At 44.9% G+C, this 24,259-nt stretch overlaps 1 protein-coding gene across 2 annotated transcripts in view; it reads right to left on the bottom strand.

Annotated features, from left to right (window-relative positions):
• Window positions 1-22,310, bottom strand: part of PRR5 (proline rich 5) — a 199,386-nt gene extending 177,076 nt beyond the window's left edge. For both annotated transcript variants that reach the window (XM_082253279.1, XM_082253280.1), the window contains exon 1: window positions 22,033-22,310. The gene's annotated coding sequence lies outside the window, so the exon portion shown is untranslated. The remainder of the gene's footprint in view (window positions 1-22,032) is intronic.
• Between the last annotated feature and the right edge of the window lie 1,949 nt (window positions 22,311-24,259).

A 24,259-nucleotide genomic window follows, 5' to 3' on the forward strand; every position in this document is an offset into this window, starting at 1 on the left:
TCTTCTCACTGATTTCCCTTATTAGACCATAATTAGAGGTCGAGCAGAACCCTGTTCTGTTTTTGACTGTACAAGATAACATCTGGCTCTCTAATGTACAGTAAGTCAGACTTCTTCATGTTTTAATTGAAAGTTGTCTTGTTTTCCTACAGTTTAGACACCCCACAGAACACTTGGTTGGTTATAAGCTAGCTGAACTAGGGATGCCAGCATGGCTGGAGTGAATAAAGGGGAAATTAAATATGTTTCCAGTGAACATAGTTTGGGTTATTATTATTGAGTTATTATTGAAATGTTACCTTTAAGTAATCTTTGCACATTTTACATACTTGCAGTACCATATTTACATTACTGAATACAGCTAAGCAGATTCTCCCCCTAGTGGCTATCTGTACGTAGCGCGGTACAGGGACATTGTGCTGCTACTGCTCTGTGTGTCCACACAGGGCCTTTATTCTGATCTAGCTAGTGCCATTCTGCTTCCATCCAGCAGAAGAAGCCTTTAGGACACGAAGTTCCAGAGACACTCTGATGCAAGATCTTGATGGATTGTGGGTAGTCAAGTTCACTGGAAGGACTCAGCTGTTGCTGCAGATGGGCTTTTAAGCAGGTTGAAATGCTGGTTAGTGAGACAGCTGCTGCCCCAGCCAGGAGGGAAATAGTTAACCTGTTTCCTGCACTTTCTACTGAGCTCTGCCTCTCTCTCCGTGCTGATAATAAAAGGGTGATGGGCTCTGCCTAAACACACAGTCTGCATGGGAGAGAAGACACAGACAGGACACAGCATGTATTCTCCAGCCACATCACTGAGCTGCTGCAGCTGCCAGAGAGAGCCTTGCCTGCCTCTAGGAACCTTCCACATGTAGGGGAATTGCTCAGACCTGCAGTCCTCCTTGAAGAACACCAGCTCTTGGGGCTGTGTATGGACTTTTGCCTGTGCAGGAATGTGGGGGCAGCCACAAGCCTGCATTAGGGATTAATTTAGAGAAAACTTTGTTTTGGAACTGTTATATTGAGAATTTCCTAGTCTGGTCTAAAGTTACTTAAAGGGGTGCATGGTGGTATTGGCATAATGAAGAGCAGGGCCTGTAATTCATACACATAGGGTGAAGTGGTGACATGCCGGTACTAGGGGTAACAGGTACAAGAGAAGGATGCTATGACAGCTGGAGAGCGGTAACAACAGGGGTGACAGGTTTTATGCATAATGAAGGAAGCGGTCAGTGTCCTGGCAAATAAGGACCGGACCCACGTGGCAGAGACCCTAGGAAGCTAGCCATAAGGTACGGAAGAGAAAAGATGAGTGCCTATGGGGTTCGTACTGGTGCCTGGTGGGACCCCGTTCTGTCACTGGAAGTTAGGTGGCAGAGTCAAGCTGGACTGGTGAAAAAAGGCACTGCTATGTGGTGTCTCCTTCACAATGTCACATCCTGAGCAGGTGGATGTATAGTTGGACCAGGAGGCGCCTGTATGACAGTTTAGGTTATGATAGAGACACCAGGGTGTACGGCTTGCTTCTGTGTTGGGGTACCGCTATAACGCTGATGTCACATGAACACGGCCCTGTCTGGTCCCGAGCATCAGCAAGCATATACACCGGAGAGTCTGGAGGAAGGAAAAGAGTGAGAGAGAGCAAAAGGCCCCATGTGCTCCAGTAAGTCGGCCCCGCCCACAGACTGAAGGACCATAATTCCCAATGGTGGGACATAAAGGTAAAGAGGAACAGATATAGTTTTCCCAGGCTAAGAAGCCCAGGGAGACTGAAGGCAGTGCACAACTTAATTTAACTTTGTGCCATGGAGGCAAAGAGACGCTACCCTGAGGCCGCAACTTAGATTTTTGGGAGCCAGGAGTGCAGAGAGGAGATCTACTCTGAGGATATTGCAAGAGAAAGTCCTTGTTGCCAAACATCTGGATCGGGGGTCACCATGCGTACAAGGCTGGTGAACAGCCGCTGTTTGGCTTTACACTACCACTGATAGCAGAGTGAGTCTGACTGCCATTTAGGGACACTGTACTACTGCATGCAGAATCCTTAATGGGATGGTATTCCAAGTGCACCAACACGTTTGGGAACTACCAAATAGCTGGCAGAAGGTTGAAATCAAGGAGTCTTCTAAAACTGACTGCTGCCATGGTGATCACATATAGGTCTTTTCCTTAGCTAAGGATATCCATCACAAATTATGGGCAAAGTGCATCTTTGAAACATTTACTTTGTTAGTTCATCCTGATACTTACTAACTGTTGATTAATATAGTGTAATAGTTCTCCCACTTATTCATCTGTTGCAATGTACTCTACTTGCAGTCCAACAGTTTGGTGTAAATTTCTGATGCCTTAGCAATATTGTGTTTGGAATATTTATATCTACAGTATATGAGCATCAGGGTCTGCAGCTATCTCTTGCCCAATCAGGTGTGTCAGAGAGCACCGAGCTGTTCACAGAGTCGTGGCACAAGAACAGCGGACCCGATACATCAAGCGGCTCCTTTGGAGGTAAGTGCTTCATGTATGTTACTTCATATTCAATAACTGCTTAGATAAAGCCTCCTCCATGCAAAATGCATTTTTCTAGTTTAGTCTGGCCTGACTGGTAATCTTGCTTTGATGGAAAGGTAGAGTATAGCAGAGTCACTGTGCACCAGTGATTGGGAACCACATATGACGGCCACAATGTACGTATGCATTTACAAATTAAATATAGAAGTAAGGTTTTCAAATCATTTATATGCATGGATAAGACTGTTTATATTAAAGTGGAACTCCAGGCAAATATCTTAGATGAAATACATATAAGGGATTTGTTTTATGCCCCTGTAAAGGAACTTGGATGGAACTCAGAAGCATCGGATCTTATAAGCAAGCTGACTGCATATGGAAACATACTGTACTTGCTAATCTACCCAAGTCCTTATACTAACCCTATTGCTAGCTGAATGGCTGAAATTAAGCCACAGTACCCTGTTGTGTGATGTGGTTCCTCCAGCTGACCTTTACGCCACTACTATGTTCTGTACGTACATAAGGGGATGGCAGGAGGAACCACAGCATGCAGCAGGAGGACAGGCTATCCAACACACCTGGAAGTGTGGGATAGTAGCGCCACACGGAGCTCTGATATTTAAACTCACCACCCCTGAAAAGTTAAAGTGGTTGTAAACCTCAGACATGAAATATGAACAAAGCATATCCCTCTATATTGTGCACTAAGTGTCATTTATGTCTGCTCCCCCTATCCTCTGCTATCTGCATAAGTTACTTCTGACAAATTTTCCAGAGAAAAAAGGTGACAGGGGAGGGATCTCCAGCACACACCATGTGATTGACGACCTCAGCCTGTATGCTGTGTGAAGGGGGGTGTGTCCCTTCCCTCCAATCAGCTCTCCTCACTGAGCTCTGCAGTGTGTAATTTCATCTCTCCGCCTCCTGTTTTCTGAAAGCTCAGACAAGCTTTATAAATTCTGGACTTTGAACGGCTGCAGATAACAGAAGACAAACGATAAACAGGTACAACTTACGTAGGAGGATTTGATATATCTCTGTGTATCACCTGAGCCCAGTCACTTCACTTGGTATATGTAAGGGTGTACAACCACTTTACATATTGCTGTTCAATTAGAAAAAAAACGATTTGTAACTTATGGTGGGGAAGAACAAGGATAAAACCAAAAGGAAAACATTATCAATTCTGATATAGTATTTTAGAATTCTGACATATTTAAAAAAAATTGTGATAATATCACAAAGCACTTTAAAATAGTTTGGAGAATTTGGAGGGAATACCACACAAATGTAAAATACTTTCCTTAGCACTATGCAACACCACATTGTGCCAGTGGAAGCTATATTTTCCAGCATTTCTTTGAGTCTCTCATGATTATGTGACTGTACTGGAGCTTTACTACATCACATAAAAGACATTGACACAGGTTGATTTACTAAACTTGGAGAGTGCAAAATCTGGTGCAGCTGTGCATGGTGGCCAATCAGCTTCTAACTTCAGCTTGTGCAATTAAAGTGGAAGTAAAGTTGATGTGTAATCAAATGGCTGACAGGCAGGGTATTTATGACAGAATAGACCCTATTGTAAGGTGACAAGATTTTAAAATGAAATCCGGGGACATATTTTTTATTTTGATTGGCAAATGGAACAGGACTGCATAATACACAGAGCGCTGGGCACAGGACTACGTAATACAAAGAGCACTGGGTACAGGACTGTATAATACACAGAGCGCTGGGCACAGGACTGCATAATACACAGAGTGCTGGGCACAGGACTGCATAATACAAAGAGCACTGGGTACAGGACTGTATAATACACACAGCGCTGGGCACAGGACTGCATAATACACAGAGCGCTGGGCACAGGACTGCATAATACACAGAGCGCTGGGCACAGGACTACATAATATACAGACCGCTGGGTACAGGACTGCATAATACACAGAGCGCTGGGCACAGGACTACATATTACACAGACCGCTGGGTACAGGACTGCATAATACACAGAGCGCTGGGCACAGGACTACATAATACACAGAGCGCTGGGCACAGGACTGCATAATACACAGAGTGCTGGGCACAGGACTGCATAATACACAGAACGCTGGGTACAGGACTGCATAATACACAGAGCGCTGGGCACAGGACTACATAATACACAGAGCACTTTGCACAGGACTACATAATACACAGAGCGCTGGGCACAGGACTACGTAATACACAGAGCACTGGGTACAGGAATTCATAATACACAGAGCGCTGGGTACAGGACTACATAATACACAGAGCGCTGGGCACAGGACTGCATAACACAAAGAGTGCTGGGCACAGGACTATATAGTACACAGAGCGCTGAGCACAGGACTGCATAATACACAGAGTGCTGAGCACAGGACTACTTAACCTATAACATACACTACCCACAAAAGCTAAACTCTCCATCTCTCTATGCAGCTGCATCAGCTCTGACCCCTGCTCCCCACTGCCCTCACCTGTGTACAAACAGACCCTCCCCCCTATCTACTCCTCTCCTGGTCTCAGCCCTCCACACAGTCAATTTTTGGCTCTGCCTCTCCTTCCCTGAACAGCAACAGGAGCAGCAGTGAGATCGTCCAGCAGGGGGCGCCAGCATCCGAGCCACCAGGCTGTTTCTCAGCCAGCATGGGCTGCCATGTCTACAATAATCCGGCCCTGAATCTGGGGACAAAACCGGGGACAGACCTGGACCGGGGACAGTGTCCTCAATCCGGGGACTGTCCCTGGAAACCGGGGACGTCTGGTCACCCTACCCTATTGGTCTCTTTTACCATAAATGCATCCTTCTGCCTGTCAGTTGTCATTTTCACTGAGCCACGCATGCACAGCTCAGTGAACATTTACGGCCCCAATCGGTGCCCGATCTGTGCCGCGGTGATGTGAATCCCATGCGCTTGAGTGGCGTCATCGCGGCCTGGTCCATCAAGTTGTCAAGGGCACGGGACCCGGAATGAAGACCGGGCGAAGTTGGAAGCGCCGGGGACCTGCTGGATTGGTCCTAGCGCTGCGCTGGAGGACACCACATGAAAGGTAAATCTGCCATGATGTACTATTATGCTGTGCATACTAGCACATTATGGAATAACCCACCTGGGGGGGAGGGCTAAAAAAAAAAAAAGAATTATAGCAGATTTTACTTCTGCTTTAAGCTTTGGCACAAAAAAAACCTGGAAGCTGATTGGTTTCTATGCAGAGCTGCATCACATTGTGCACTCGCTCTTCAGTTTTAGTAAATCACCCTTCTGAATCCCCTTGAGTTGGCTGAAAAATGTCCCGGAGGACAGCAGGAGTGCCACATTTTCAAAAAAAAAAAAAAAAAAAAAGGGCATTTAGAAATAATTACATTTACTTTCTTCCAGCTTTTTCATTTTTTTTAGCCTGGAGGGCAAAGCATGGACTGAATCTATTTTACTTCAAAACCTGTATAAGGTAGAGATTTCAGTAATTAAAGGGATGACTTGGCTGCACTGGGTCCCAATGACCCCTGCTACAAGTCAGAGTCATTTGTACTTGTTCCAAAGCCCGCAGCCAGCCGTGGGAGAGTAGGAACAATTATTATTCTACAGAAGATGAAGTATCTCCCACGTAGCTAAGCCTTCAGAGCACAAGTTCACCTTTAGAAGATTTTCACCTGTAATGTGTGCTGAGCGTCTCTTATCTTTTCAGGTATATCTAATTATCCATCTTTTTCTCTTTTTCCCTGTGTTTTATGTCTTAGGAGCCCATCCTGCTTCAGATTTTATCATGAGCGAGGTATACGGACATGGCAACTCTTTCTACACCAGAAGGAACTGGAGCTGGTGACAGAACACGAAAACCTATTGGAACACATAGCGGCCATGTTGGAACGCATGGCGCATGCGCAGAAAGTTGTTCTAGTCCATACGTCACTTCCAGTAGCAGAATCTGACAGGTAGCGGTATTCTGACAGAACAATGACACAGACAATAATAAGTGACAGATGTTCTAATCCATTTCTGCTCTATCTAAATCATGAATCTTGGTGTAGGAGCTTCCTGTAAAGACCGCTCACTGCTGCTCGCTCTCTTTGTGCAGGGTGACAGGTCTTGTCTCCTCCCTCTCCTGTAGCTTTCTGCAAGCAGTCTGTAGTGGGTGGAGCCTGCTGGATCCTTCTGACAGCTCTGCTCTCTGCACAGTGATGACGTCACTGCTACTTTTACTTTACTTTACTTTTTACTTTACTTTTTTATATTGTATGGTTTTTGAGGAATATACTTTAATGAAAGTTTTTGCGCTCAGTGTTTAGCAGAGATTTTTACCATATCTTCCAAATATTGGTCTGACTTAGCAAAAAAAAAAAAAAATAGACCCGTATTCGTGCAAGACATGTCTCCTCACTTTATCTGTGTTTGCTATCTTAAGCAGTGGTGTACAAGCAGCATCATTAACTGATTCTATCTCAGCCCTGTGATTCTTCAAGATTTTTGCTTTGTGATAAATGAGTGCTAAAGTAACCTTTTACCTACTGTCAGTGGTGTATTTTGGTTTTGTGCTGCCCTAGGCAAGACTAAAATTGGGCAACCCCCCCTTCTTATGTAAATTTGCCCCACTCCTTTTTTAATGGATGTAACTCCCTCCAAAATTGAAGGACTACAAGTCCCAGCATGAACCCCTGAGATCTCACCAGAGGGGGGGGGGGGGTGAGAGGGAGTGGGAGAGAGAGAAGGGTGAGGGAGAGAGAGAGGGGGGGATGAGAGAGAGAGGGGGTAAGGGGGGATGAAAGAGGGGGGGATCAAAGAGTGAGAGAGAGAGGGGATGAAAGAGAGGGGGTGGAGAGAGGGGAGTGAGAGAGAGGGGGTGAGTGTGAGAGAGAGAGAGGGGGGGTGAGAGAGGCGGCTCTAGCAACCAGTGGCCAATAGAGTCTCAGGTGGAGGGGGGGTGGCTTTGTTGCTGCCCCCCTGCAAAGTGCCGCCCTAGGCCTGGGCCTTGTTGGCCTAGGCCAAAATACAGCACTGCCTACTGTAGGTCCAAATGTTCCAGGCAGATACAACCTGTTCAAAAATGCACAGAATACTTATAGACGGTGAGTTAAATCTTCCTGGCTATCTGACACGACCGTGTGCAGGGCTGCTGATAAGGCAGTACAGTCAGCCCTCCCGTACTGGGCCCGGACTCCATCAGTTCAAAAGGGGGGCCCAGGCACCTGCGGACGACGGCCGGCTGTACTACCTTACTGCAGACACTGATCCTCTTCTGCCTTCCCCTGCAGCACTGCCAGCTTCTCTTCCCCTCTCTCCCTTCAGCTGTGCTTGAAGGGAATGAGTTCTAGGATCTGCACCCCCATTCCTCTGTTTTCTGGGCCTCCCGTGCACCACTTTTACCCACAGCTTAGCTGGCTTCCTTCCTCTCCTGCCAGCGGCTGCTGCATGCACACAAGGGGATATTTCAGGATAGGGAGTGGAGGGGGCCCGGTAAACAGTCATATCATAATGATTTTAGTGTATTTTTTGCTAAAATATAATGTGATATTTTCTGGGGGGGGGGGGGCCCTGACAGGTAGGCATTGTGGGGACCCATGAATTACCACAGCAGCCCTGACCGTATGTGTTCATAGCGTGTCCCCTGCTGCATGCTGTAGTTACTCCTGTCAGCCACAATGTTACTACAAGATACAAAGGTTATGCATTGGCCCAGGGGTACGAACCACAGTTATTAGAAGGGAATGTGCCAGGCAAATAGTATTCTCAGAAGCACATCAGTAATGGCAGCCTACGTATTTCTCCCACTACAGGTTTCCTTGGAGAAAACTTCTTGTCTTTTTAGGAATGTTGCAAAACCTGAAAAGGACCGGGATTTTTCTACTAATTTTGTTTTACATTTCTTTTGGATGACACACAGGCAGGATCTAATTGTCCTCAGGATAAAGAATTTACAGCGTGCTCCAGAAATGCATTACCTTAAAGTGGTTGTAAAGGCAGAAGGTGCCATGTTCAGCAGGTAGGAGGTATTGCCCGCGGAGTGCAACAGGCAAGATCATTTAGCCGCGTTTTTACCACATTCCTCAAACCGCAAGTGCACACAAGGCCTTATACTGTATGTCGAAAATGCCAAAAGCATGTGGAAACCCCAATTTTATGAGTTCAGATGTTTCCAGTGAAGGGTTCTGTTACCGCTACAACATACAAATATATTTTAGACAATTGTGTGCTCTTCCAACTTTGTGGTAACAGTTTGGGAAAGGCCCTTTTATGTTCCAGGATGACTTTGCCCCTGTCTACAAAGCCAGCTCCATAAAGACATGGTTTGATGGGTTTGGTGGGGAGGAACTTGAGTGACTGCACAGAGCCCTGACCTCAACTCTGCTGAACACCTTTGGGATTAATTATGAACCAGGTCTTCTCATCCAGCATAAGTACCTAACCTCACAAATGGGCACACATTCTCCCAGACACCCTCCACAATCTTGTGGGAACCCTTCCCAGAAGAGCGGAGGCTGATATACAACTGATGAGTCTCAATTTCAGCTGTGACATTTAGATGGTAGGATCAGAATTTGGTGTTAAACAACATGAATCCATCCTGCCTTGTATCAACAGTTCAGGCTGCTGGTGGTGGTGGTGGTGTACTGGTGTGGGGGATAATTTCTTGGCACACTTTGCACCCCTTTTGCACAAATTGAGCATCGTTTAAACGCCATGGCCTACCTGAGTATTGTTGCTGACCATGTCCATCCCCTTATGACTACAGTGTACCCATCTTCTGATGGCTCCTTCCAGCAGGATAATGCATCATGTCACAAAGCTCAAATAATCTCACCATTGGTTTCTTCCACATGACAATGAGTTCACTGTACTCCAATGGCCTCCACAGTCACCAGATCTCAATCCAATAGAGCACCTTTGGGATGTGGTGGAACGGGAGATTCACATCATGAATGTGCAACCAACAAATCTGCAGCAACTGCGTAATGCTATCATGTCAACATGGACCAAAATCTCTGAGGAATGTTTCCAACACCTTGTTGAATCTATGCCACGAAGAATGAAGGCAGCTCTGAAGGCAAAAGGGGTCCAACCCGATAATAGCAGGGTGTACCTAATAAAGTGGCCAGTGAGTGTAAAAGGAAAAGGGGCCATCTCCGTAATAATGTCTATGGTTTTGGAACAGGATAACCAGCAAGCTCATAAAGGTGTTATGGTCATTTGTCCACAATCCTATGGGCATGTAGTGTATGCAAAGTCTTAGCAAGGAGGTCTTTCATGCATGATCTTGGTGCAGAAGGCTCCTGGAACTCGGGGCTAGAGAATGGTTCTCTACTACAAGGTCACAATGACACTAACATTGAGCTTAATGGCCTCCACTGCTGGGATCTACTCTATGGGGATCATACAGTTCTGAGATCCCAGTGCCAGAGGAACATGAATTGATGCTGGGATCTACTTTGTGGGGATCATACAGTTCTGAGATCCCAGTGCCAGAAGAACCTGAATAAATGCTGGGATCTACTCTGTGGGGATCATACAGTTCTGAGATCCCAGTGCCAGAAGAAGCTGAATTCATGCTGGGATCTACTCTGTGGGGATCATACAGTTCTGAGATCCCAGTGCCAGAAGAACCTGAATTAATGCTGGGATCTACTCTATGGGGATCATACAGTTCTGAGATCCCAGTGCCAGAAGAACCTGAATTCATGCTGGGATCTACTCTGTGGGGATCATACAGTTCTGAGATCCCAGTGCCAGAAGAACCTGAATTAACGCTGGAATCTACTCTATGGGGATCATACAGTTCTGAGATCCCAGTGCCAGAAGAACCTGAATTGATGCTGGGATCTACTCTATGGGGATCATACAGTTCTAAGATCCCAGTGCCAGAAGAACCTGAATTGATGCTGGGATCTACTCTATGGGGATCATACAGTTCTGAGATCCCAGTGCCAGAAGAACCTGAATTGATGCTGGGATCTACTTTGTGGGGATCATACAGTTCTGAGATCCCAGTGCCAGACGAACCTAAATTGATTATAGTAGTCTTGGTGCAACGTAGAGGAGCAGCAAATGTGAATACCCATATGCGGGTACATTTTATGATTTTCTCCTAGACTTTACATCTCCTTTAAAGCGGAGTTCCAGCCATTTCTGTGTTTATTAAAAGTCATCAGCTACAAAAAGTATATCTGCTGACGTTCAATGAACACACACTCATCTGTCCCATGAACCAGCGATGTGGGAGCATCAGTTCTCCCCCTCTTCTCCCCGCGGTGCTGGCATCACTAGTGTGACGGGCCTCCAGCTGTGACAGCTTGCGGCCTCACATTGGGTGTGCACTGAGCATGTGTGGGTCGCGCTTCATGTCCTGAGTGGCTGGGCAATCTTCTGGGACCTCTGACTTGTCCCAGAAGATTGCAGGAAGGGATGGGTAGAAGAGAACTTCCGCTCGAGCTGCCTTGAAGCCCCGAGCAGAAGTGGGTACCTGTGAAAACTAGGTACCCGCTTACCCCCAACACCCCCCCCCCCCAAAAAAAATGACATGCCAAATGTGGCATGTCAGGGGGTCAGGAGTCCTCAAAGTGGAAGTTCCACTTTTGGGTGGAACTCCACTTTAATAAGGTGGATCTTTTAGTAACTTTACCAGTCGGCACTAGTAAAATCCTGAAACGTCACAATGTATAGCAACAGTATAGATTTTTCATAAATCCCAACCTTTTATTATTAGGGAACATGCACATGGCTGTATGAAATAAAAGCAAGTAGTATGAAGGATCTTGCTGTTAGAAGCAAGCTCCTGTTTAAAAAGTGCTTTGTGCAGTGTACTCATGTAATGATTAAGCAACACTTATATGCCTACAATCGTACGGCGTTAATGCAGCCCTTTGTTTGCTAGGATGCAGGCGGCTATTTTAAGGCAATAAATGACATTTGTGCTATATGCTGTACGCATGTAAACATTGGTACACACAGTGCAACCTCAGACACAGATTTTTCCTTTTTTTGTATGGATCTGAACGCAGCACACATTTGCAGATCTGTATATAGCTATGTACATGGGCCCATAGAAAACAATAAACCTACATTCCAATCCGTAAAAAAAGAAAAAAGTTTACTGATAAAAATGCCACAGCTTCGCTGCCATGTGCATGAGGCCTTAAAGAGGAAGTAAACTTCCACTGATTGTCTGTACCTATAGATAAGCCTATAATAAGGCTTACCTATAGGTACTGTATATATCGCCTAAATATGCACTGTTTAGGAGGTATTTACTGTATAAGCAGCCGATGACTTCATCAGCGCATGCACTCTGAAAGAATGGCCACCCGTGCCGTTTCTTCAGAGCCCTGAGCCGTGACTGGCGGCTCCCGCGCATGACGTCATGAGGTTTTGATCAGTCACACAGTCGGAGTCCACAGACCCGGAAGAAAGACGGGTGAAGATGGATGCGGCCTCAAGCGGTGACAACGAGGGCTTTGTTTGCAGGTGGGTTTCACATTATGTGCAATGCATACTAGCACATTATGGCTTTCCTACACAGGTCAGACAAATATAAATAAATAAATAATGGAAGACGTTTACTTCCTCTTTAAAAAGGAAGTCCAGTGCCCAAGCTGAGATAAGGTTATTGTACTACTGCCAGCAAGAGGAAGCACTTCCTCAGTTTCCTCTCTTAGGGCCCTTTCACACGGACGTTCCGCATGTCCGTAAATCCTATTTTTTTGCGGATGATATACGGACATAATGTATGTCAATGGCATTGTGGATGTCAGCGGAATACCATCCTTTCAGTTCTGTTCCGTTTTTTGGAATGGAACAGAACCCTATTTTTGTTCCGTTTAACCACTTGCCGACTGCTCACAGTATATTTACTGCGGCAGTCAGCCCCTCACAGGCAGAGCGACGTAGTACTACGTCGCTAGCCTGTGAGGCTCTGGGGAGCGAGCGCGCGCCACCGGAGGCGCGCTCCCGCTCCCGCGAGGTCACGATGTCAGCCGGTCACTTGGCGATCGTTGGTGGAGAGGGAGAAAGGCAGGCAGGTGATGTAAACAAGCCGCCTGTCATTCTCCCCTGTGTAAGAATAGTGATTATACGGTTCTACTATGTAGGACCGTTGATCACTGTTCCTACACCTCAAGCCACAGCCAATCACAGTTAGAATCACGCCCCTAGGGACACACATAACCCCTCCCTCTAAAAAAAAGTTAACCCCTTCACTGCCAGTAACAGTGCATATTTATAGCACTGATTACTGTAGAAATGTCACTGGTAACCCCAAAAGTGTCAAAAATGTCAGTCAAGGGTCCGATCTGCCTGTCGCAATGTCACAGTACCGCAAAAAATATCGCAGATCGCCACCATTACGCGTTAAAAAAAAAAAAAAAAAAAAATGACAAAAATCTTTCCCTTTGTTAGTAAACGCGATAACTTTTGCGCAAACCAATCAAAATACGCTTTTTGTGATTTTTTTTACCAAACATATGTAGCAAAAAACAAATTGGCCGAAAATGTTAAAAAATTTAGATTTTTACATTTTTTTTGGGGGGGAATTTCATATAAAAAATGTGAAAAATATTGTTATTTTTGCAAAATTGTCGCTCTTTTTTTGTTTATAGCGCATGATCAAAAAATCGCACAGGTGATCAAATACCACCAAAAGAAAGCTCTGTTTGTGGGAAAAAAAGGACATCAAATTAGTTTAGGTACAGTACAGCGTCGCACCGACCGCGCAATTGTCCGTTAAAGTCATGCAGTGCCGAATCGCAAAATAGGCCCTGGTCAGGAAGGGGGTAAAATCTTCCGGGGTTTAAGTGGTTAAAAAACAGAACGGATGCAAAATCGGATGTCAGCGGTGTCCAGTGTTGGGGTAGTTACTCAAAAAATGTAACTAGTTACTAGTTACTTCTGTAAATTGTAACGGGATTACTTTACTAGTTACTACATTTGAAAAGTTACTTCACTACTTATTACTTTACTTTCCACTTTCTTAATTGACCGTGTAGAAGAAGATACATGACACTCTTTCTACATAGAGTTTATTGTATAAACACAGGCTTTGGGAAACATGAGAACAAAACCTGAAAAAACAGAATAAAACATAAAGTGCAACAAAAAGTCATAAACTTCATCCCTCTCGATTCTTCGAAAAAACGATTGTATCGCACGGCTTGGGTAACGCAGGAAAGCGCGTTCCTATAGCCTAGTAAAGTAGTGTAGTTACCTCCTATAGCCTAGTAAAGTAGTGTAGTTACCTCCTATAGCCTAGTAAAGTAGTGTAGTTACCTCCTATAGCCTAGTAAAGTAGTCAGAGATGTATAGTAACTAAGTAGAACTACTTCACTACTGTACTTAAGTACGGAAAGGCGGTATCTGTACTTTCCTAGTAGAATTTTTTTCTCCTACTTCCACTTTTACTTCACTACATTTTTTCAATGATTTCAATACTTCTACTCCGATATTTTTTTTTTTGTGCTGCATAGTTACTCGTTACTATTATAAAAATTACCACTGCCAGAACAGTAGATGGCAGGTTTCATGAAGCTCAAAACATGTGTATTATCAGCGCATATGAAAATAAATGCTACTGTACGTATAAATAAAAGCTGCATTTGAAATAATAAAAAACAAATATGATGTTCAAACTTTTGACTTCTTTCTTTAATAACTACATAACACAGTACTTGTAGTTTTACTTTCAGTACTTGAGTAGCAAAATTTTTAAAAAAACTACTTGCAATACTTAAGTACAAAAAATGTTGAATACTTTAGTACTTCTACTCAAGTCACTTTTTGATCGAGCACTTGTACTTTTACTCAAGTATAGGTTTCGAGTACTTTATACAACTCTGAAAGTAGTGTAGTTACCTCCTATAGCCTAGTAAAGTAGTGTAGTTACCAATATTAGTATTGTAACTAGTTACGTTACTTCGTTACCAAAAAAGTAATGTAGTTACTGTAATCCGTTACTTTGTAACTAGTTACCCCCAACACTGTCGGTGTCATCCGCTGACATCCGCAATGCCCATAGACTTACATTATGTCCGTATATCATCCGCAAACAGATGGGATGATATGCGAACATACGGAGCGGATGACACAAATGTCATCCGCTCCGTGAAAAAAAAAAAAAAAGTGCCGCAGTGGATCGCAATGCGGTCCGCTCCGTGTGAAAGAGCCCTTACTAGTAATCAGACTGCAACATTGTTGCAACACACCACAATGTGAGAAGCTACAGCAGAAGCTGCACATGCACCAGGAATTACAAGCTGACATCTCAGTCCAGGAAGTAGATACTGACCCTTGATGATGCCTGAACAAAAATGGCTCCATCCTTCTGGAGAGAAAAGCAGTTGAAAGCATTGTCAGGGAGAGTACTGTAATCTCTTTGAGAGGTAATAAATACCTGGAAGGGTTACACATTACAGCTAACATGAAAAAAATATTTCTAACGCTAGGTCTGCTTTAGTTCGACATTTGGAATGCCAAAAAAAAGTTTTCATTAACTTCATACATTGTGGATTTCTGTTCACTGCTAGAACTCAGCAGAACTGGTGATCAAAGGTCTCAGCTTACCATCGGGTCAGTGCGTTTGCTACCAAAACAGTGTTAAGTAGGCAGAAAGTATTGGCCCTTGTTATGTTATTTACAGTGAACATTCCATCATTTTCCGCTATGTTGAACTGCAAAGGCAGATTGACCAATCATTAACGCACATCCAGAGGTAATGGCAGGTAAATAGTTACATATACCGCACTCAGATACATTCAAATACATGCATGGGAGCTGATTTAGCAGTCTATGGACCTGTATGTATGCCTACCCAGCCATGAAGATTATACAGCCCAACTCGTGACCTGACTTTTTCTTGATTGGACAATGAAGGAGCAGCTGCAGACCAATGAAATCTATTTTTTTCTCTCTCCCCCTGTCAGTGTGTTCCTGTTAAAGTAGGAGAAACTCTCATGGATGATTTTTATAGGTATAGTAAGAATCTTCTAAACGTTTAGGAGATATTTACTTGTGAAGCCGCCGGTGTCAATACCGTGCCGTTCCTTCAGAGCCCTGTGCCACAAACAGCGACTCACGCATGCATATGCAGGTGTGACATCATCTCGGCTCATCCAATCAAAGGACTGGAGCCCTCCAACACTGAAGGAAGACCGGGTGAAGATGGAAGCCCTGTCAGCGGTGACAGCGGGCCGCTGGAGGGGCTCTGTTTTAACCACTTGCCGACCAGCCACCAAAGTTTTATGGCGGTAGGTCGGCTCTGTCCCGCGAAACGACGTACCTGTCGGGGAAGCTAATCGACAGGTCCGGCGGCCGCGATGTCCGCCGGGCATCCGCAATCACTCCCCGTGGAGACAGAACGCAAGTCTGCCATTGTAAACATGGCAGACCACTGTTCTGTCAGACAGTTATGAACACAGGTTTTTGGTGTTTCTCTTATTTAGGAACACAGATCTCTTTGTTCATGCAGCAAGTCCACCCCCCACACAGTTAGAAAGCACCCCCTAGGGACACATTTATCCTTTGACCGCCCCTGGTGTTAACCCCTTCCCTGTCAGTGTTATTAGTAGAGTAACAGTGCAATTTTTTAGCATTGGTTACTGTAGTAATGTCACTGGTCCCCCACAAAAGTGTCAAAAATGTCAGTTAGGTGTCCGATCTGTCCGCCGCAATGTCACAGTCCTGCTAAAAATCGCTGTTTGCCGCCATTACTAATAAAAAAATGAAAACATGACATAAATCTTTCCCCTAGTTTGTAGACGTGATAACTTTTGTGCAAACCAATAAATATACACTTATTGGGATTTTTTTTACCAAAAATATGTAGCAGAATACAAATTGGCCTAAAATGATTAAAAAAATAGATTTTTATATTTTTTTTTTATTGGGAATGTTTTATAGCAGAAAGTGAAAAATGTGGTTTTTTTTTCAGAATTGTTCTTCTTTATTTGTTTATAGCGCAACAAATAAAAATCGCAGAAGTGATCCAACACCACCAAAAGAAAGCTCTATTTGTGGGACAAAATGAACATCAATTTTAGTTGGGTACAGTGTGGCATGACTGCGCAATTGTCAGTTAAAGTAATGCAGTGCTGTATCACAAAAAATGGCCTGGTCAATCCTTCCGGTCCAGAAGTGGTTAAAGTGGTTGTAAAGTCATAAGGTTTTTATCTTAATGCATTCTCTGGTGCCCCTAGTTGAGATGTGGGTGCCGGGAACAGAACACGGATGGAAAGTACTGTGAATCATCACTGAATACTGGGACAGGTCAGTGTCTGTTTTTTAAATACTGTAGCTGCTGACTTTTAGGCTGCATTCACATGTCAGCGTATTGATCGCGGGCAAAATCGCCGCGATTCCGCCCGCAATCCGGAAATCATTGCAAATCGCGGGACACCTGTGCGTTGCCCGTGATTTGCAATAGCACCCCAAACGCTGTGCGAAGTTGCCGCGATTTCCGCCTGCCGAATCACGGTAACATAGCGCAAAAAAAAAAATCGCGGGACGCATTACGCCCAAAAAAGTACAAGAATTTCTTTGGAGCATAATGCGTCCCGCAATTTTTTTTCCGCGATGTTACCGCGATTCGGCAGGCGGAAATCGCGGCAACATCGCACAGCGTTTGGGGTGCTATTGCAAATCACGGGCAACGCACAGGCGTCCTGCGATTTGCAATGATTTCCGGATCGCGGGCGGAATCACGGCGATTCTGCACTCGATCAATACGCTGACATGTGAATGCAGCCTTAATGAACACAAATATGACTGAAGCTTCTCTTTATGGCCCCTTTCACATATGGAATCCGTTCAGATCCCCCTGTCAGTTTTTTTGGCGGATCTGAACGGACTCCCCATCCATCTCTATGGGGCATCGTATGTCAGTGGAGACATGTTTGCTGACATCCGATCCGTCAAAACCGGACAGATGGAAACCCTATTTTCCATCCGTCTGGCGGATCGGATTGGATGAGAACAGACAGACGGTCCGTTCCCATCCGATTCCCCCATAGAGATGAATGGGGACCTGACACACAGCGCGGAGACACAGCTGTTATCCACCTGCTCAGCGGGGGATTGATCCGCCTGGTGGACTCCATGTGTGAAAGAGCCCTAAAGTGATATTAGATGCTTGTTTAAAAAGAAAAAGAAAAACAAACAATCAAACGAACATGTGAGACCCCGTTCACACTGGGGCGCACCGCGACCTCGGAGCGGCCGGCACGGACTTCATAACATTGAAGTCAATGCAGGTCGCTCCGGGTCGCCCCAAAGAAGCTCCGGACCATTTTTCTAAGTCGGAGCGACTTGTGTCGCTCCTATTAGAACGGGTCCACAGCTTCTCTATGGCAGGTTGCCTGACAGGTCGCCCCAGTGTGAATGGGGTCTCATACTCACCAAAGCAGCCCGATCCTCCTCTTCTCGGGCCCAACACCGGTGCTCCTGGCCCCTCCCTCCAAGTAGGCTCGCTCATGAGCTGCTGCTCTGCTTGTCTATTCACACACAGAGCCACAGCTTGGCCCCGCCCTCTCTCTCTCCTCATTGGCTCACTGAGGCCAAGAGGAGTGAGAGTCCCCAGAGAGCCGAGGCTCTCATCCACATCGCTGGATCGGGATGGAGCTCAAGTATCGGGGGGGGGGGGGGGTTGGGGGCTGCTGCACAGAGAACGTTTTTTAACATTATGCACCGAATGCATGAGGGTAAAAATCCTTTAGAATCACTTTAGATTCCAACCCCAGCCTGTAACTGGACAGGAGAAGTTTCAGACTTAATAGCTTATCTGTCACTCTCTTCCAACCAGAACAGTCCTTGTTAGCATGGGAGCACTAAATTATAACTGATTGGCTCCTTGTGCTGCTTCTTCTCCCAGCCCAAGCTCTGCTGTACAGGGACTGCAAGAGGTTGATACCAATTCAAATTCAACTACTTACACTGCTTGCATTTCAAAATAATGCATTCACTTGCATCTTTTATATCTGCCAGAACAATGGATGTGTCACCACAAACCAGGAAACTCCTTATAAGGGGCCAGCGCGTTATTGAGAGATCACATCACAGCGATGTTTTGCCATGCAGGACCCCTTCATCAGACAAGTGATTTCATATCTGCCAGGATTTTAGCTTTATAGATCCTCAGGTACAATTTTGTATTTTGTGAGTCCCTAAAAAACTTTTTATCACAAGTATAAAGTCTTAGAATATTACAGATCCTTTCTTGCATCTCAAATACAGCATGACAGCAGACATTCAATTTTGAATTGAACCTACTTTGAGCAAACAGACATTTCCATTCAGTCCAATTCTGCCTAAGCTTAGTGAATTGTACAATCACATTGCGTGGCCAATTTTCAGACTTTTTTAAAGAATAAATATAAAAACATAGAGACGCTTTATAAAATCACAGAATTCTAATTCACCCAGTGCAAAGCAATGGGAATATTAAACTGAAAAGTAGGATGCTGCCAGAGGAAGAGTCCAAAAAATGTACTAGCTGCTGCAGAACAGCTTGGGAATCCCAGAATTTACAAATGCCCACCCAAAAAGGTGCCAACGGACTATTAAAATTGGAACCTAAACCCTCCGAATTGAAGAAAAGTCTAGAAAATCAGAAATGTCCCTTTACTCTGCCCATAAAAGGTGCCAAGAGGGGAGTGAGATCAAAAGTCTGACCTGCCCAGCCCAGGTAAAGACTGGACCCACCCATGGCTGCTGCAGAAAACCATTCTGTCTATTAGTAATCAGGGACTTCACAAATGCCCCTTTACCTCTGCCCAAAAAGATGCCAAGGTGGGAGGAAGTTAAAAAAATCCAAATGGCCCAGCTCAAAAAAAGGCTGGAATAATTCACAGCAGCAGTGGAACATCTTTGAGGTCTATTAATCAGGCACTTCAAAAATGCCCCTTTAACTCTGCCCAAAAGGGTGCCGGGGGAGAGTAAAATCAAAAAATCGGACCTGCCCAGGTAAAGGCTGGAACAATCCATGGCTGAGGAACACCATTAAGGTCTATTAATAATCTGGAACTACACAAATGCCCTTTAACTCTGCCCAAAAAGATGCCAAGGGGGGGGTTAAAAAAATCCAATCGGCCCAGCCCAAGAAAAGGCTGGAAAAATTCACAGCTGCTTCAGAACATCTTTGAGGCATATATTAATCTTTATTAACCCATATTTGAGGCCTACAGGGACTTCAAAAATGCTCCTTTAACTCTGCCCAAAAAGGTGCCAAGGGGGGAGTAAAATATAAAATGTGACCTGCCCAGCCCAATGAAGGCTGGAACAATCCATGGCTGTTCCAGAACACCGTTAAGGGCTATTAATAATCAGGGACTACACAAATGCCCTTTAACTCTGCCCAAAAAGATGCCGGGAGGGAGTTTAAAAAATCCAATCAGCCCAGCCCAAGAAAAGGCTGTAAAAAATCACAGCTGCTGCAGAACATCTTCGAGGCATATTAATAGGGACTTAAAAAAAGCTCCTTTAACTCTGCCCAAAAAGGTGCCAAGGGGGGAGTAAAATATAAAATGTGACCTGCCCAGCCTAGGTAAAGGCTGGAACAATTCATGGCGGCTGAGGAACACCATTAAGGTCTATTAATAATCAGGGACTACACAAATGCCCTTTAACTCTGCCCAAAAAAGTGCCAAGGGGGGAGTAAAATATAAAATGTGACCTGCTCAGCCTAGGTAAAGGCTGGAACAATTCATGGCAGCTGGGGAACACCATTAAGGTCTATTAATAATCAGGGACTACACAAATGCCCTTTAACTCTGCCCAAAAAAGTGCCAAGGGGGGGGGAGTAAAATATAAAATGTGACCTGCTCAGCCTAGGTAAAGGCTGGAACAATTCATGGCAGCTGGGGAACACCATTAAGGTCTATTAATAATCAGGAACTGCACAAATACCCTTTAACTCTGCCCAAAAAGGTGCCAAGGGTGGAGTAAAATATAAAATGTGACCTGCCCAGCCCAGGTAAAGGCTGGAACAATTAATGGTGGCTGAGGGACACCATTAAGGTCTATTAATAATCAGGGACTACACAAATGCCCTTTAACTCTGTCCAAAAAGATGCCAAGGGGGGGAGAAAGTTAAAAAAATCCAAACGGCCCAGCCCAAGAAAAGGCTGGAAAAATTCACTGCTGCTGCGAAAAATCTTTGAGCCCCAAATAATAGGGACTTCAAAAATGCTCCTTTAACTTTGCCCAAAAAGGTGCCAAGGGGGGAGTAAAATATAAAATGTGACCTGCCCAGCCCAGGTAAAGGCTGGAACAATTAATGGTGGCTGAGGAACACCATTAAGGTCTATTAATAATCAGGAACTACACAAATGCCCTTTAACTCTGCCCAAATAGATGCCAAGGAAGGGGGAGGGTTAAATAAATCCAAAAGGTGCAGCCCAAGAAAAGGCTGGAAAAATTCACTGCTGCTTCGGAACATCTTTGAGAACTATATTAACCTATATTAACCCATATTTGAGGCCTATAGGGACTTCAAAAATGCTCCTTTAACTTTGCCCAGAAAGGTGCCAATGAGGGAGTAAGATCAATCTGACCCACCCAGCCAAAGGAAAAACTGGAACAATTCACAGCTGCTGCAGAACATCTTTGACAGTTCAGAAATACCCCTTTAAATATAGTAAAAATAAGCAAAATAAAAAATCTGACCCACCCAGCCCAGGAGGATGCTGGAACAACTTGCAGCTGCTGCAGCACATCTTAGAAGCAGAGATATTCATAAGATCTTATCATCCGTTATCTAAAACTTCAATCCAAAAACCGTTTTTAAAAACCTTGTAGAACACTTCTGTCCCAGAGGAGTTAAAGAGACCGCGAGACCCCCAAATCCAATCCTCCCAGGGTCCAGATTCTCCTCTTCGCATGGTTTCATGCTGGAAAGCCCCACAGGGACCGGCTCAAATCACCACAATATGTCTCCAATTAAAAACATAGGGATGTACATCTGTGCTAATATGGATTTTTTTTTTTTCACTCTTTAGCCAATCAGCAGTGATCTGAGAACGCTCTTGGTATCCCTTTAGAACATGCCATTTAGGAGGCGCAGATCTGACAGCATGCACAACCCAAACCCCCCTCTTATTTTATGATCTTATTTATGTAAACTGCATTCGCCTGCGCCGGGGGGTACTTAGAACTGTGCGCAATACTGCCAGAGGACGCAAATCCCAGGGTTTTTTTTGGAAACCTACACCGCTTTACGGAAAGATCGTGTCCTTTTTATAGCCTTTCCCCGACCAATGTCAGCGGTAATAGTATAAAATCGCCCTAAATACGCCGGCGTCACCTGCAGGCAGGGGGCTCGGGGAAAACCCCGGAGTGTAACAATATATGAATTTATGTAGCTGGAAGGCACCCAGCTGCCGGGAACACAGCGCAATTAACCTCTTAGGCGCTGGAAGGAAAGCAAACAGCATTGCAGCGACAGCGCTTGGGAATCCATTGGGGTTGCACGGGTATGACAAGTAATTTTTGGTGTAAGACTGTGATGGTATTTTTAGTTGGGGAGGGGGGTGAGACTCACCTGGAGCAGTTGGCAGGTTCTTGCATTGACAGTCGTGCAGTGGATCGCAGTCTAGGAGCAGGAGATCCCAGGGATCAGATTGGAGATAGGGGGAAGCAGCATGGGAAGAAGAGAAGGATGGGGTTGACATGGAGTCCCCCCCCCCCTCTCCAGTCAGCTGGCTGCAATCCCCCCCTCCAGACAGGACAGTCACACACTCACGCCTGGCCCTGGTAGTACGCCTTCTATGCCTTGATCTCTGGCTGCTGTGTTGCCATCCTCTTCTGATTGCTGTGGGTGACTCCCCTCCTCTCCCTCCCCCCCTCCCTCCCCAGTCTCTGGCTGTCTCTCCTCCCTCTCTGTGATATATGTACAGTACCATTCAGTGTACACAGGCTGCTGGGAGCAAGATGGGCTCTGCAAAGCTGCTGGAGCAACCGTGCAATCCTTCCAGAAAGACATCAACAGGGCGAGGAATTGCGGCAGGGAAATTATGTGCCAAATTCTCCCCAAAAAATTGTGACAAATTATTATGTTGCACTGACCAAAAAAATTGTGACAAATTATTATGTTGCACTGACCACAGTTTATAAGGAGTCCTGCACCACCTACTGATAATTTGCTTATTTTTTTTTAGGTTTTATGACCAGGCCATTTTTTGCATTACTTTAACTGACAATTGCGCGGTCGTGTGCCGCTGAACCCAAATAAAATTGATGTAAAAAAAAAAAAAAAAATTTTGAAAAAAAAAAATGTTTTACTTTATGAGTGCCGGTTCACATTGGTGCGATGCGAGAAGAAAACCCTGTTAATCCACTGCATTTTGTGTTGACAATCAACACATGCCAACTGCTGGGAGTGTCAGTACAAAGTTAACAACACCCCCCAGATTAGTTCGCATATCGTGGTGCGAACTGTCAGTTCGGACAGGAATTTATATACAACTATATAGATCAGACCCATGCGATCCGATTCTGGGGCAGACCAAAAAAAAAAAAAGGGTCATGTGCGACTTTGGTCCGAACGCCATGCAAATTCAGCCATGCAATCTGGATGGCTGAATTTGTATCGCACAGACATTGCATGTGATTTGTATAGCAGTGCGGTGCGAATCACATGCGATGTCTCACATCACATATGTGTGAACCGACACTAAAACACATCCAATACCACAATGTAAAAAAAAAAAAATCTAATTTCTTCATCAATTTAGGCTAATATGTATTCTGCTACATATTTTTGGTAAAAGAAAAATCCCAATAAGCGAATATTGATCGGTTTACACAAAAGGTGTAGCGTCTACAACATGGGTGTCCAACCTTTTGGCTTCTCTGGGCCACATTGAGTGTATAGAAATTTTCTCGGGCCGCATATAAAATATATACTATAGTTAAGGTATATAAGTAATAAAACGCTGCCACGCCCTTCCCGCGCTGCCGGCCCCCCTCCCCCCCCAGCACTAATTTAACACAACTAGGGGATGATCCCTTCCGAGGCAGCCTCCGCCTACAGTTAGTTAGAAGCCGCTGTGTTGCCGTGTCCCCGACCCGACTTCCTTCCTCCCCAGCAAAAAAAAAAAATTGCCAGAAGGCAGTGGGCCACATTGCCTGCGGATCTGGGCCACATGTGGCCCCCGGGCCGCAGGTTGGACATGTCTGGTCTACAAACTATGGGATAGATTTAGGGACTTTATATTTTTTTTACTAGTAATGGCGGCGATCAGCGATTTTTAGCAGGACTGCGACATTGCGGAGGACAAATCTGACATTGAGTGACACTTTTTTGGGGACCAGTGACACCAATACAGTGATCAGTGCTAAAAAAAAAAAAAATGCACTGTTATTGTACTAATGACACTGGCAGGGAAGGGTTTAACATCACAGGCAATCAAAGGGTTAAATGTGTTCTCTATTAGTGCTTTCTAACTGTGGGAAATTTGAAAACAGAGATCTTAGGAGAAACACAAGATCTCCATTTTCCTCCCTGACAGAACGGCGGTCTGTCTTGTTTACATAGGCAGACCACCGTTCTGTCTCTCTGAACGATCACCGGACAAACGGATTGGCTCCCGCTGTGTCCAATCACAGTGGGAGCGGGGCCAAAGAAGAAGATCACGTACAGGAACATGATTTTGCGATTAAGGACCGCCCTGCCGCAGTAATGTACGTGGGGTGGTCATTAAGTGGTTAAACAACCTTTTCTTTTGTACATGAAATGTCGCAAACAGGAATTTTCCTATTTTTGACCC

The sequence above is a fragment of the Pelophylax lessonae genome, assembly GCF_965119305.1.
Source record: "Pelophylax lessonae genome assembly, chromosome: 4".
Lineage (NCBI taxonomy): Eukaryota > Metazoa > Chordata > Amphibia > Anura > Ranidae > Pelophylax > Pelophylax lessonae.